General features: G+C 44.8%; 1 long non-coding RNA gene across 1 annotated transcript; it reads right to left on the bottom strand.

Moving 5' to 3' along the window:
- Window positions 1–485: 485 nt before the first annotated feature.
- LOC122377265 lies at window positions 486–11,425 on the bottom strand. Its single transcript, XR_006255831.1, has 3 exons — window positions 11,213–11,425; window positions 4,954–5,098; window positions 486–4,421 (listed from the first exon to the last, which is right to left on the bottom strand). It is a non-coding gene; the product is annotated as an uncharacterized LOC122377265 (long non-coding RNA).
- Window positions 11,426–14,066: the final 2,641 nt, after the last annotated feature.

Here is a 14,066-nt window from a genome sequence, read left to right as displayed (position 1 = left end):
GTCTCTTATCGCCAGCACTACCTATACGGTACAAAGTCATCTATAGAATACGGTATAGTTTCCCGCTTCCCGCAACTCACCACAATTTGCGATATACCACGCACTTATATTATACCACATACAGTAATTTGCTATAGGTATGCCAGCAATTTCATTACAATCTCTTACGTTAACGTAGCAGAATGTAGTAAATTGCTGTTTACTACGCAGCGACTATAACACGAATGGTTAAAATGACGAAAGTACGTCAAATTCCAGGAAAATAGCCGCATCTAGGGAAATGATTTTCAAAATAGGGAAATTTTCGTGAGAATCTGGGGAAACCAGCAAGACGCCAGCGGTAACGCTGCTGCGGGCGGCGACGGCGGCCGACGCGCCGCGAACGGAAACTGCGTTTCATGTCTTTTTCAGGTTCATCATTTTGCTAAAATGAGTAGCTACAGTTGATTTCGATACTAGGAAGACAATGACGCGTGTGAAAGGCAAACTACTACATCGTCATTGAGCGGAAGGAAAGGGAGCTGATCGAATGGTCACCAAAAGCTACGGAGTACGAAAGATACGATGTTATCACATATTTTAACTTACACAGTTGAAATTAAAAACCCTATTACATTCAGACATATATTCACACGCATGAAACAATCGATTTACAGCACACATTCCATGACAAGAACGCATACCTACGGACTTAAAGGGACCATCCCACCTTAACATTAGTTTTGAGTTGAGATAGCCAAGTTTGCGGCCAGGCTCAGAAACCACCATTTATCCTGGTCGCAAACCCCGCAGCTTTATGGTGTTCAAGAAATTTCTTCCCTTTACTTGCAGGGTGGGACCAGCTTAGTCCCTATCTCTTAACCATTAGCGGTTTTTTGATGACGTCAGCAGTCATTTCAACGCCCGCCATTCCTTGAACCCGAAATTTGCTGACCTTGAGCTCCCTTCTTTATCAACGTGAAATCCGTCGTCGGCGCTGATAGTATTCTATGACCGTGGGCGCTGAGAAAGCCTGTTGCTTTTCATTTTAATTTGAATATTAGAAGATACCCACCACTGGAACTTGGACTGATATTATACCCAAGGCCATATATATTATACCAAGGCCGAAGATGATCAAGCTGCCTGCTATATCTGGAGCTTGGTGTTGAACTTAAACATGGAATAAAAAACAAAATATCAAAGCAAACTGGATATGGTACTGCAAGTTAAAGTCCAAAGAAATTTGAAGAGCTGACAATTGACATTAATTCTTTTCCTGCAAGGCTTTCATATGGAGATCACACCATGGAGAAATATTTTTGATGTTAACAGTTGAAAGGGGATTGATCTTCCAGTTTTGACGAAAGACGCTGCTGACTGTCTTTGGAAAAGGATGTCGGCATGAGGTGCAATTGTGCTTGTGAAGTGGTTATAACTGGTCTTTTCACAGTATTAAATTAAATGTGTCATTGCAGCCAAGTGTGTTATCATGTAAGGTAAAATCAAAACTACAATGTTGGTTTTACGAGCATTGAGAAGGCTGGTAGGTAACATCTGCCTGTGCTCATAAATCATGCTGCCAAAGTATTCTAAATTAATTTTGTCATACACTTTTGTTGTCCAGAATGGTTGCACTATTGTTTGGTATCATATTATTCCATGTAAATATGGTAGTGTAAAGTCCGACCAACATGTTACCAGATTTGAAGCTGTTACGTTACCTAAGTACCTGTTTTTTACTGGCGTGGTGAATGTCACCTGGATTTTGTTTTGAGGTGCAGACCTAGTAACTCTGACTACATGGGTTTGAAGCTATTATCTATTCTGTTTTTACTGGCCTGGTGAAGGTGAATGGCGACTGATGTTGTCTGTGGATGGCACTGAAACAAATTTTGAGTGTCATGTACAGTGTTTTATTTTAATACAATGCTGAGGGCTGAAAGTTGTCTTGTTTAGGGTGGTGAAAGTTCAGGATATGCCAGCCACCATGGTGGGTCAGAGTTAATGTGTTGCAGTCAGTTCGGCTTCGGCAAGCACACGGATGGGCATACGCATCAAGACCTGCTCTGCCATACTTTCAGCCAATTTTACCTAGGTAAGTCTTTTCTTTTTTTTCTGCCAAAAGCTATGACATTGTGAATTTCAGTGCTGTGGCCTGTGTGTAGCTTTCAGGAAAGCAATTCTAAATAAAGCTCTGATAAAGTGCAAAATCAGCAATGCAGCCCTCTAATACATTTTCTACAACATCTTACTTGTTCCTTGCATGGAGAGAAAAATGCAATGTTATGAATTCGTTTATTCACATAATTTGACAAGCATGCAGTTACCTGCTACTATCACTGCAGAAAACATCAGTTGATCAAACACAAGACACAACAGAAGTTTACAACATAGGGCTGCCGAGCCTGCTTCCTCCCACCACAGTTGATGCCATTTCCTAGCCTGGCTTGATGTGAGCACTGAATAGCTGCTTTGTCTAATTACAGCTCACTACCATTCAACTTAAACTGCTCTCTTTAAAGTAAGAGTGAGAGCGTTCAGTGTTCATAGCAGCTCAACTGACGACAGACAACAAACATCTTGACAAACCAACCAGTTTTTGATTTGGCTAATGATTTATGTGCTTGTTGTATCATGGCCAAACTACTTTAACAGCAATAATCCCTGTTTCATCTTGATCTTGCTTTTATTTCCATTTGAACTCAGATCTTGAAACAATCATCTGAAGTGATATCAGATACTGGCGCCTTCTGTTTCTCTTGAAAGCAATTTAAAACAACAATGATAAACTAAGGCAGGAGATGTGAGCTGTGGCAGTAGATTTTTGATTCAACATATGTCAACCTTATATTGCTTGAGACCTCTGTGACAGACAAACTAATATTTATAGTTTTTTGATAGTTTGGATTCTTGGCTTGATTTAGCAGATCAGCTGCGAACCTTGACTTTGAAATCACATAAATGTCATGGTACCCGAACGAATTCTCGCATGACATTTCTTCGTAGCACAATTTTTCGTCCGCATTTCTTCGTCTACAAATCTTCGTCGGTGCATTTATTTGTCCCTCAATGCTTACTCTTGCATATATTTGCGTTGAAGAAGAAATGCGAGCCGATTTTCATATACCCTGATGCGAGACAAAGTAATGCGATACGAATAAATGCCCTGACGAAGATTTGCAGACGAAGAATTGCGATACGAAGAAATGCCATAAGAAGAATTGTCCTGGAATCCTTTATTGGTCATCATATATTGACCTTGATAAGATAAACGCATCATTCGCGCAATATTTGTCGCACTTTGATACCAAACTATTGCTTCCAAATGCCGACGTAAAGAAAACCTTTATGTGACGTCACAGAAACAGCGGAGTTCCCAAAAAGTAAACAAAAATAAAAGTCTTATATCTCGAAAACGGGTGAATATTTTCCGGTAAAATTTGGTAGATGTTCATTTTCGCTCTTTGTGATTCACGCTACATCACTTTTATGCCAATTCATTAACTTTTTTGAAGGTGGGAGGGTCCCTTTAAGTTGACCTCTAGCGCTCGTCACTGTCAGATAAGTCAACCACATCCCTGTAGTTTGTAGACTATTGACTTAACCCTTCATCCGGCATGCGTTCATTCTGTAATGATGGGCAACGAATCACCGGCCATTTCTGCGTGGCTCTATATGACATCCTCGGTCAGGCTTGATGGATCCACCGTCACTTTCCGCGGTACTTTTAAGACAGATGTACCTTCTACCAACACGACTGACTGATTAAAATCTGATGAGGGACAATATCTGTCGGTCTATCAGTTAAAGTTTAATATTCAGCGACACAAGTGTGAAGGCTGGCTGGAAAACTTACAACAAACTAAGTAAACTAAGCTTGGCTTGTAATGGGCACAAACTTGTAATAAAGAGGTACTTAATTAACAAATCCACAATGTTCTGTTCAGGCAAGTAGCCTTCACATATGAAGCATTGCTATGACTACTCTTCTAGAGCTGATTGATAGCTTTTGAAGGAAGGAGCTGAGTGGCTGAGCCCTACCATTCACCATTTATCACCTTCAACAATTGCTTAAGGCATTCAGTTCTCATCACTAGAAAATATCTGACAATTTGTTAGCTCTCATTTGTGTATGATGCAACACGCTTTGCATCAGTGATACTATGACACGAAATGTTGAACACTAGCATAGGTTGCAATGTAGATCCAAGGTGTCCCAGAAGCCAGAGCAAAAAATTGACACCTTAATCAGCTTCATGATTGTGGCAAAACTCCACTGCTTGACTACACAGAGCATCAACTGTTTGCTCCTCTAAACTTTCACCAAAGGAAGTGTTGCTGATGTCATTTGTAGCAGCAGTGACACTGGTAACTTCAAATCACAGGATCTGGTAGCATCCATGCTCTTGAATCTGGATCTTATCAATGCAGCATTGCACCTGTGAATAAATGAAAAATGGCATATGACAGTGGGGAAATATCTTGGCAAGTCATAATGAGATACCCGTATGTTTAACATGCATGGATAAAAGGACATTATATACTGAAGCAATTAGCAAAACATTGCAGTTTAAGCACAGTTGAAATCTGATATGATGAACTGGATACAGTGACATCATCAAGACCCATGAACTTTACACAAAGCATTTGCAATTTTGAAATGCACTTTTATTGCAGTTACCTATACAAATATTCTAGAAAGTGAAAATTTATTTTAAAAAACAACAAAAAACTTGCCCGTATTTAGTTGCTAAAAAGCTGAGTGAATATTCTAAAATAGTGTTCACTTCAGTCAGTGTGAATCAAAAATTAGAGTAAACAATTATTTACCTGATGAAATGAAGATATTATATCAATAATAAGTAGCTTTAGACGGGTGATGAGTTAAAAAAAACATTTTGCAAGAAAGGCTATCAGTTAGGTACTTCTGGATGATATACTGCAGTGCACAAGCTGTTCACCAACTCCTACCTGGTCTTTCAGTGGGATCCCTCTGTATGCACCTCAGAACTTCATCCGCAGGGCTGGTTCCTTCATACGCAGGTCCTCTGCCTTCTTTGATTCCTCGGACTCCATCCTGACAACTCCGCACCAGAAGCATGATTGCACTGGGCATCTGTAACACCACGTAGGATGATCAATACTTGTAACAATTCATAATTAGTAGGTAGCTTAGTGTTCTATTACATATACCTCCTGGTTGCTGGTGTCAAAATAGATCCTATTTCAATTTGTCTTTTTCCATCATAACCTTTATCTGCATGCAATATCTTTGGTACCAGACAAAGTAGAACACTGCTAAAATGCTTGCAATGAATCTTATAAAAATGCAATGAATTTATATAATCATTCTCAGCAGCATGTATCAACTTTTAGTGCCTTTCTCAAACGGCAGGTCAATTTCGTATATTGATACCAGCATCTGCGATGCTGGGCTCCGCATCGCGGGACCGCAGGTTGTTTGAGCAAGCACCTCTGTAACGCCGCAAAAACGCCCGCCGCCAAACGAGAGGATGAGCCTTGCACGTGCAGCCCGGAGCGGGTGTGTCACGAACTGACGTGCACTGCACTCTACTAACCGGTCTCTAGCGGTTTGCCAAATTTGAGTGCAATCGACCCGGCCGTTTTCGAGATCTGGAAGTGACACCCTGCACGTGCGCACGTGCAACCTGGGTCCCAATTGACTTGTGTACGGCACTCTATTCGCCGGTTCCTAGCGATGTACCAAATTTAATCTGAATCGGTCTTTTCAAACAACCTGCGGTTACCAGCATCTGCGATGCTGGGCTCCGCATCGCGGGACCGCAGGTTGTTTGAGCAAGCACCTCTGTAACGCCGCAAAAACGCCCGCCGCCAAACGAGAGGATGAGCCTTGCACGTGCAGCCCGGAGCGGGTGTGTCACGAACTGACGTGCACTGCACTCTACTAACCGGTCTCTAGCGGTTTGCCAAATTTGAGTGCAATCGACCCGGCCGTTTTCGAGATCTGGAAGTGACACCCTGCACGTGCGCACGTGCAACCTGGGTCCCAATTGACTTGTGTACGGCACTCTATTCGCCGGTTCCTAGCGATGTACCAAATTTAATCTGAATCGGCCCAGCCGTTTCCAAGATCGGGAAACGACCCCTACCCGTGCGCACGTGCAGCTGCACCCCAACCGTGGCACATGAAAATACATACTAACTGACTTGTGCACGGCACACTACTAACCAGTCTCTAGCGGTATGCCAATTTTGAGCACAGTCGGCCCAGCCGTTCTTGAGATCTGGAAGCGTCAGCCTGCACGTGCGCACGTGCATAACGGGTCCCATCTGACTTGTGCACGGCACCCTACTAACCAGCCTCTAGCGGTGTGCCAAGTTTGATCACAATCGGCCCAGCCGTTCTCGAGATCTGGAAGCGTCACCCTGCCCGTGCGCACGTGCAGCGGCACCCCAACCGTGACACATGGAAATGCATTGCCGGGTGCGTGCCAACATCCATGCAAAGTACCAGCGCAATCGGCAAACTAACTACAGAGTTATTAGACTTGTTACTGAACTGACTTCTCATCGTTTTGCACGTGGCACGTGCATTAGTGGTCACCCATACGCATCGAGAATAGCACACTACGTGTAAAGGCCGCCGTCCACTGTGCGGAACGCGTGCGGTCCGTACGGAATTTAACACAGAACCCTATGGGCGCATCCGGTCCGTACGGAAATCGTGTGCGCTCCGTCCGGACCGCATCCGAACGGCAATCAGCTGTTGATTTTCCGTCAGCTCTCCGCATGCGTTTCGGATGCGGTTGCTACGGAGACGGAAGAGTGATGTTCGACGCGTTGAACTTTTCCGCAACCGGAACGTCCGGAACAGACGTGGTTTGGGGCCGTATCGGAGGCAAACATTGTGAATTGTACGAAGAATTGGAACTCGATCATCATGAAGAAAGTAAAAATTATTTCCTTAGAATGGCAAGAGTATTCGCTGCTGGTTACTTGCAATATTTTATTTGGTAATAAGTGATAGGAAACATTTATTAGCTCTCCGCATCCGGACCGCATCCGGACCGCATCCGGACCGGATGCGGCCAGCGTGCGGCGACATTCCGGACGGACTCCGGACGGAATTCCGTCGCAGTGGACGGCGGCCTTTAGAAAGGAAGAAGCTATCCCACACAAAAGACCGCGAGTGAATTGGTCAAGTAGTTGTGGAGATAGAAGCTTTGCAAGGCGCCCCCAAGGCGGCCGAATGCTAATATTTAGCAATAATCAGTGTCGCATCCGCACACGGGAGGTATCCCCGTCACCTGTTCGTATACTCTAATGTGGTTGGGTTCAAGTCACAGTCGAGCCCTGATTTTTTACAGCTTTTCTTAAAAACGGCACATCGTGCAGTGACGTCCAATGCATCAGTGGAAAGAGCATCAAAAGTTGTATATTATATTAACTTTTCACCTATATATCTTACTAAAGATAAAAGTTATAGAGGAATAAAGACGCTCCCATTGACTTTCCATGTTAAAAATTTTAAATTTCAAATTAACTTTAAAAGAAAAAATGAGTTTTGCCAGCTTAACGAAGCATAACGGCATGTACTATGCTCTTTCCTCTACAAGATATAAGAGTTTGGGCGAAATCTATCTCTAAAATTTTGTACAAAGATCGAATGAAAATGTCTCTGCAAAGTCTCGACATCGCCGTCCATTGACTTAACATGGGACACAGCAAAATTCCAACTTTGACCTCATGCAAAGACACGTTCCGAGATTCTGAGGGGTATACGGCGCACACTAGCGTGTACCGGAACGTGTTTGCCATAAAATGCTGGGAAGAAAACCACCCCTTTCTTGGCTCGTTTTTCCGCCATTCCCGATGGCGCAAAAAGTGCCCCAAACCCCCATTGACTTAACATGGGAAAAATGGAATGGCACGTGCCACGTGCCACGAGGTTTTAAGCGAGTAGCGACCGGTGCCATAAGGTAGATCGCCTCCGGGAGCCCATACACTGAACTTTTTACGAAGATTGTACATTTCGTCTAGGCCCCAATCAAGTTGCCCCAATTCGCTGCCAGACTTGCAAAACATAGCCCGGAGAACGACCGCTCCGGTTGTTTTTCAATAGAAAAACACAATTCTAACGAATAGTGTTTGTCTTTTCAAACAACCTGCGGTTACCACCCGCCAAACGAGAGGATGAGCCTTGCACGTGCAGACCGGAGTGGGTGTGCTAAAAACTGACGTGCACGGCACCCTATTCGCCCGTCTAGAGCGGTGTGCAAAATTTGGGTGCAATCGGCCCGGCCGTTTTCGAGATCTTGAAGCGGCACCCTGCACGTGCGCACGTGCAAGCTGGGTCCCAACTGACTTGTGCACGGCACTCTATTCGCCGGTCTCTAGCGGTGTACCAAATTAAATCGCATTCGGCCCAGCCGTTTCCAAGATCTGGAAACGACCCCTACACGTGCGCACGTGCAGTTGTACCCCAACCGTGGCACATGAAAATACATACTTACTGACTTGTGCACGGCACCCTACTAACCAGTCTCTAGTGGTATGCCAAATTTGAGCACAGTCGGTCCAGCCGTTCTTGAGATATGGAAGCGTCAGCCCGCACGTGCGCACGTGCAAACTGGGCCCCATCTGACTTGTGCACGGCACCCTACTCGCCGATCCCTAACGGTGTGCCAAATTTGATCACAATCGGCCCAGCCGTTCTCGAGATCTGGAAGCGTCACCCTGCCCGTGCGCACGTGCAGCGGCACCCCAACCGTGACACATGGAAATGCATTGCACGGCGGGTGCCTACATCCATGCCAAGTATCAGTGCAATCGGCAAACTAACTACAGAGTTATTCGACTTGTTACCGAACGGACACCTCTTCGTTTTGCACGTGGCACGTGCATTAGGGGTCACCCATACGCATCGAGAGTAGCACACTACGTTTGGGAAAGGAAGAAACCATCCCACACAAAAGACCGCAAGTGAATCGGTCAAGCGGTTGCAGAGACATAAGGTTTGTAAAGGCGCCCCCACGGCGACCGACTGCTAATAATTAGCAATAATCGGTGTCGCGTCCACACATGGGAGGTGTCCCCTTCACCTGTTCGTATATTCTAATGTGGTTGGGTTCAAGTCACAGTCGAGCCCTGCTTTTTTACAGCTTTTCTTAAAAACGGCACATCGTGCGGTGACGTTCTATACATTGTTGGAAAGAGCATCGAAAGTTGTATATTTTATTAACTTTTCACTTTGATACATCTGCAACGTAAAAAGTTATTAAGCAACAAAGACGCTCCCATTGACTTTCCATGTTAAAAATTTTAATTTTCAAATGAACTTTATAAGAAAAAATGAGTTTTGCCAGCTTAACGAAACATAACGGCATGTACTATGCTCTTTCCTCTACAAGATATAAGAGTTTGGGCGAAATCTATCTCTAAAATTTTGCACAAAGATCGAATGAAAATGTCTCTGCAAAGTCTCGACATCGCCGTCCATTGACTTAACATGGGACACAGCAAAATTCCAACTTTAATCGCGTGCAAAGACACGTTCCGAGATTCTGACGGGTATACGGCGCACACTGGCGTGTACCGGAACGTGTTTGCCATAAAATGCTGGGATGAAAACCACCCCTTTCTTGGCTCGTTTTTCCGCCATTCCCGATGGCGCAAAAAGACCCCCAAACCCCCATTGACTTAACATGGGCGAAAATTCAAACGCACGCGCCACGCGCAAAAGACTTCTTAGCGAGTAGCGACCGGTGCCATCAGGTAGATCGCCTCCGAGAGCCCATACACTGAACTTTTTACGAAGATTGTACATTTCGTCTAGGCCCCTACCAAGTTGCCCCAATTCGCTGCCAGACTTGCAAAACATAGCCCGGACAACGACCGCTCCGGTTGTTTTTCAATAGAAAAACACAATTCTAACGAATAGTGTTTGTCTTTTCAAACAACCTGCGGTTATCAGTGGGGGAAACTGTGGTCAAATCTTCTATTTTTGGAAGCCTTCCATTTTTGGAAGGACCTTCCATAAATGGGTATGCATTTTCCAAAAATGGAAGGCTTCCAAAATTGGAAGGTCTAATCTCAGTGTTCCCAACTGTGATTCACATTCTTTGATTTAAGTTACGGCCTTTTTAAATGTGTAACATTAATAGTTGATTTTGCCATTTATGATCATTGATATAAGGAGAAGCAGCAGTGCTAGTGTTGGTAATACAGGCATGCTATGTCAATGTACATAGTGATATAATAGCATGGTGTCCTGGCGCACTGCTCTCTTTTTCTACTTCTAGAGGACACACAGAAATTCAGAAGAGAAAACAGCTGGTCAATAACCAACCAGGAGGAACACAGCTATAGCCCTGACAAAAAATGGTTTAAATTAAACTTACTATTCCTCATATAAATTGAAGATTCATGAAAGTAACACGAAAAACGGCGCAGCAACGCCTATTTAATTCGTCCCATATTCCGGAAAAAACATTGAAAAATGACGAGACCTCCACCCAAATGTTTGGCAAAAGCCTTAAAAAATTGAAATCAACCACACAATATGCTAATAAATGCAGAAAACGGCAACAAATACAAGTTTTACTCGCCACTACACTCCCGAAACCGCCGCACTCTGTCCAGACAATTCCGCACTGTAAATAAAGTCGGCGGTATCGAACAAGCATGGCCCGTCACTAAAGTACTTTTAAGGATATTTACTTTTCGTTTTTGATGCTTCTTGCTTACAAAATGTTTGATAAAGTCTTATAAAACCATCGTTTGTCGGTAAATTTTTGTCAATTTTCCACGACTCATTACTTTGAAAAATTACCTAAAATACATCCACGCTAGGATTTAGGCATCCACGCTAGATTATGGACACTTCACTATGGCGAATAGAAAGCGACCAGGGGCGATAGTCGCATTTGCCTCATGTTCGGCGGAAATCGGTAAGTTCCAACATATGCGCAATATTTTCTATATTTGGGTACGATGACGTCGTCAGCGTACCCATTTTTGGAAGGTGCGTACCTATATATAGAAAATCCTTCCAAAAATGGAAGGCTTTCTAAAAATGGAAGATTTGACCACAGTTTCCCCGACTGATATGCCCATAAACTTATACAGGTAAATTACCTCATATGGGCAATACAAGATCCAGCTATGAGTTAAGTTAGACTATTTTATACTCTTAGTTAAGTTCGCCATAAAAAAAATGTCTGGAAACGTGTTACATCCATGGAATTACCGTTTGGAGTCGGTCTATCTTCGGCTTCTCGCCTCTCTTCGGCTACGTCAATTGAAGCCTTTCTAAGTCTCCTGTCCTTTGTAAACTTGCCTTTCCATGTTTGTGACACTTGCTGTATATAAATTCACAACCCATCTGAGCAAAATTCAAATCATTTGCTATCAAATTCACCGAAATTCAGCCCCTCGGGCCGACACCGCACGGACTCCACCAGGGGGGTACGCTCCGGCCGTTTAGCATTACGAAAAATGGTGACAGACGTTTGTGGAGGATTGTCGACGAACTCTTGTTCCGCGAGCAGTACTTACACGCTAGCGGAAAATTCACCAATCAGCGCTCGGCAGTACTCGACGCTGATTGGTCCGACGCTCGTGACGAAATTGCGGGGGACCGCAGTTATTCTCTATGGACCCGAATAGGCTTTTGGATTTCGGAGGGGTTTCTTTAAAATTATATGCTGTTTGGAGCTGTTTTCGAGTTGAAATATATTTCTTATGACTGTTAGCTATATAATGACACCATAAAATCATGATTTTAATAAATATTACCGATGTAATATCGGCCGAAAAGACATGCTGTCATGGCACGGACTGCCCTGCGGCTGATGTGGAGCCCCTAGTGCCAGCGTATGGTAATAATGGGTTGACGAAGGGTTATTGGAGAAACTTAGAGCCCCATCAGCATTCAGTATAGGGTCATTAGACGCCGGGAATGTCCATCAGGGGTCTGAGTAGGCCTGTCATAGGGGCATACATGACACATCATGGCCCATGGGTCAATGTAGATCCATTAGGGGCCGTTGAAGGGCCATCATTGTTCAGCGTGGGCTCGCAATTACCTCTGATGGGCATATGCCGTGCCCCGATGGACTATAACGCTGGCCCCTGATGAACCATCACCAGCCCCTGATAGGTCTACAAAGCCCCCTGCTGGGTCCAAATTGGTCACTGATATGCCCAAATGGGCCACTGAGAAACCCGTACAACATCCCCTGACTGCACCTGCTGGACCAGTGCCGTCCCCTCATGGGCCCACCGCAGCTCTTGAATGACCTTTTCAAGTCCCCTGAAGTGCCTTTATTGGCCTAAATGGCCCCTGATTGACTTATGTGGTCCCTATTGGTCCTATATGGTCCCATGAGCCCTCAACGTCCCTAGACAGCCTTACATTATATGCCACTGGCCGGCCCTGTTGGGTCACCACCGGCCCCTGATAGGCTTGCACTGGACCCACCGGGCCTATACCGACCCATGAAGGGCCTATGTCGAGCCCTCATGGACCTCCGATGACCACACGCCGGCATGTGTGGCCCCATCAGCAGTGGTCCGTCTATCCCATGTACTTACGGTCTTTTTGGGCGATGTGACACCGGTAGTATATAGAAATGTTATGATTAAATGTCGTTATTACACAGTCAAAAGTCACAGAAAGAATATCCAAGCTCAAAAATGGCCTCAAACCCAACAAAAACTAGTATAAATCACCTTCAAAAGCCGTAAGTCTATTGAACGCCATAGGGGAATAGCTACAGTCCCCCACAATTTCGTCACGAGCATCGGGCCAATCAGCGTCGAGTATTGCCGAACGCCGATTGGTCGATTTCCGCTAGCCTGTAAATGCTGCTTGCGGATATAGTTTTGAACAAGTGAGGGTCGCGGCTACTAATTATCGCTTGTCACCACTTTTTCGTCGGGAACGTTCTACCTGGTTTATATAGCCTTGGACTCCACACAGTGCAAAACACAGTGGCGCCAAGGTGATGTAACGGAAGTTGGCACAGATTCAGCACAGATTCAGCACAGCACAGATTCGGTAGGGGGAAAAAAGGCCCCGGTAGAGGGAAACCTTTATGACCCGTTTTCCCCTAGAAATGACGTCACAAAGAGGTAAAAATGGGTATCAATCGAAAGCTCTCGTTTACCCAGACACAGTCCTGCAGGAAAATTCCACTTTTTCCCCATAGGAAAGTTTTTACGGGAAAATCAAAATTTTGGGTCAATGGGGGGTCCCCCCCGATTTCGTTCAAAATCGGCACACAGGTGCCCCACCACCAGCCGAGAAACTTTCCCCAAAACGGTCCCCGTTGCATTGACGTTTAAGGCCCTTAAAGCCCCGTAAACTCGTAAAAAATCCGTAAATTCGCCCTTGTACGGCCAAAAACGGGGCGCTAGGGTAAAAATGGGTATCAATCGAAAGCTCTCGTTTACCCAGACACAGTCCTGCAGGAAAATTCCACTTTTTCCCCATAGGAAAGTTTTTACGGGAAAATCAAAATTTCGGGTCAATGGGGGGTCCCCCCCGATTTCGTTCAAAATCGGCACACAGGTGCCCCACCACCAGCCGAGAAACTTTCCCCAAAACGGTCTCCGTTGCATTGACGTTTAAGGCCCTTAAAGCCCCGTAAACTCGTAAAAAATCCGTAAATTCGCCCTTGTACGGCCAAAAACGGGGCGCTAGGGTAAAAATGGGTATCAATCGAAAGCTCTCGTTTACCCAGACACAGTCCTGCAGGAAAATTCCACTTTTTCCCCATAGGAAAGTTTTTACGGGAAAATCAAAATTTCGGGTCAATGGGGGGTCCCCCCCGATTTCGTTCAAAATCGGCACACAGGTGCCCCACCACCAGCCGAGAAACTTTCCCCAAAACGGTCCCCGTTGCATTGACGTTTAAGGCCCTTAAAGCCCCGTAAACTCGTAAAAAATCCGTAAATTCGCCCTTGTACGGCCAAAAACGGGGCGCTAGGGTAAAAATGGGTATCAATCGAATTGTATGGATTTTTCTAGTCTGGTACTATAAGACGGAAGACCTTAAAGTGACCATCCCACCTTAACATTAGTTTTTAGTTGAGATAGC

Source organism: Amphibalanus amphitrite, unplaced genomic scaffold, assembly GCF_019059575.1.
Source record: "Amphibalanus amphitrite isolate SeventyFive unplaced genomic scaffold, NRLGWU_Aamphi_draft 000043F_arrow, whole genome shotgun sequence".
NCBI lineage: Eukaryota > Metazoa > Arthropoda > Thecostraca > Balanomorpha > Balanidae > Amphibalanus > Amphibalanus amphitrite.
The sequence above is the reverse complement of the archived record's forward strand: the minus strand, read 5'-3'. Positions and strand labels throughout refer to the sequence as shown.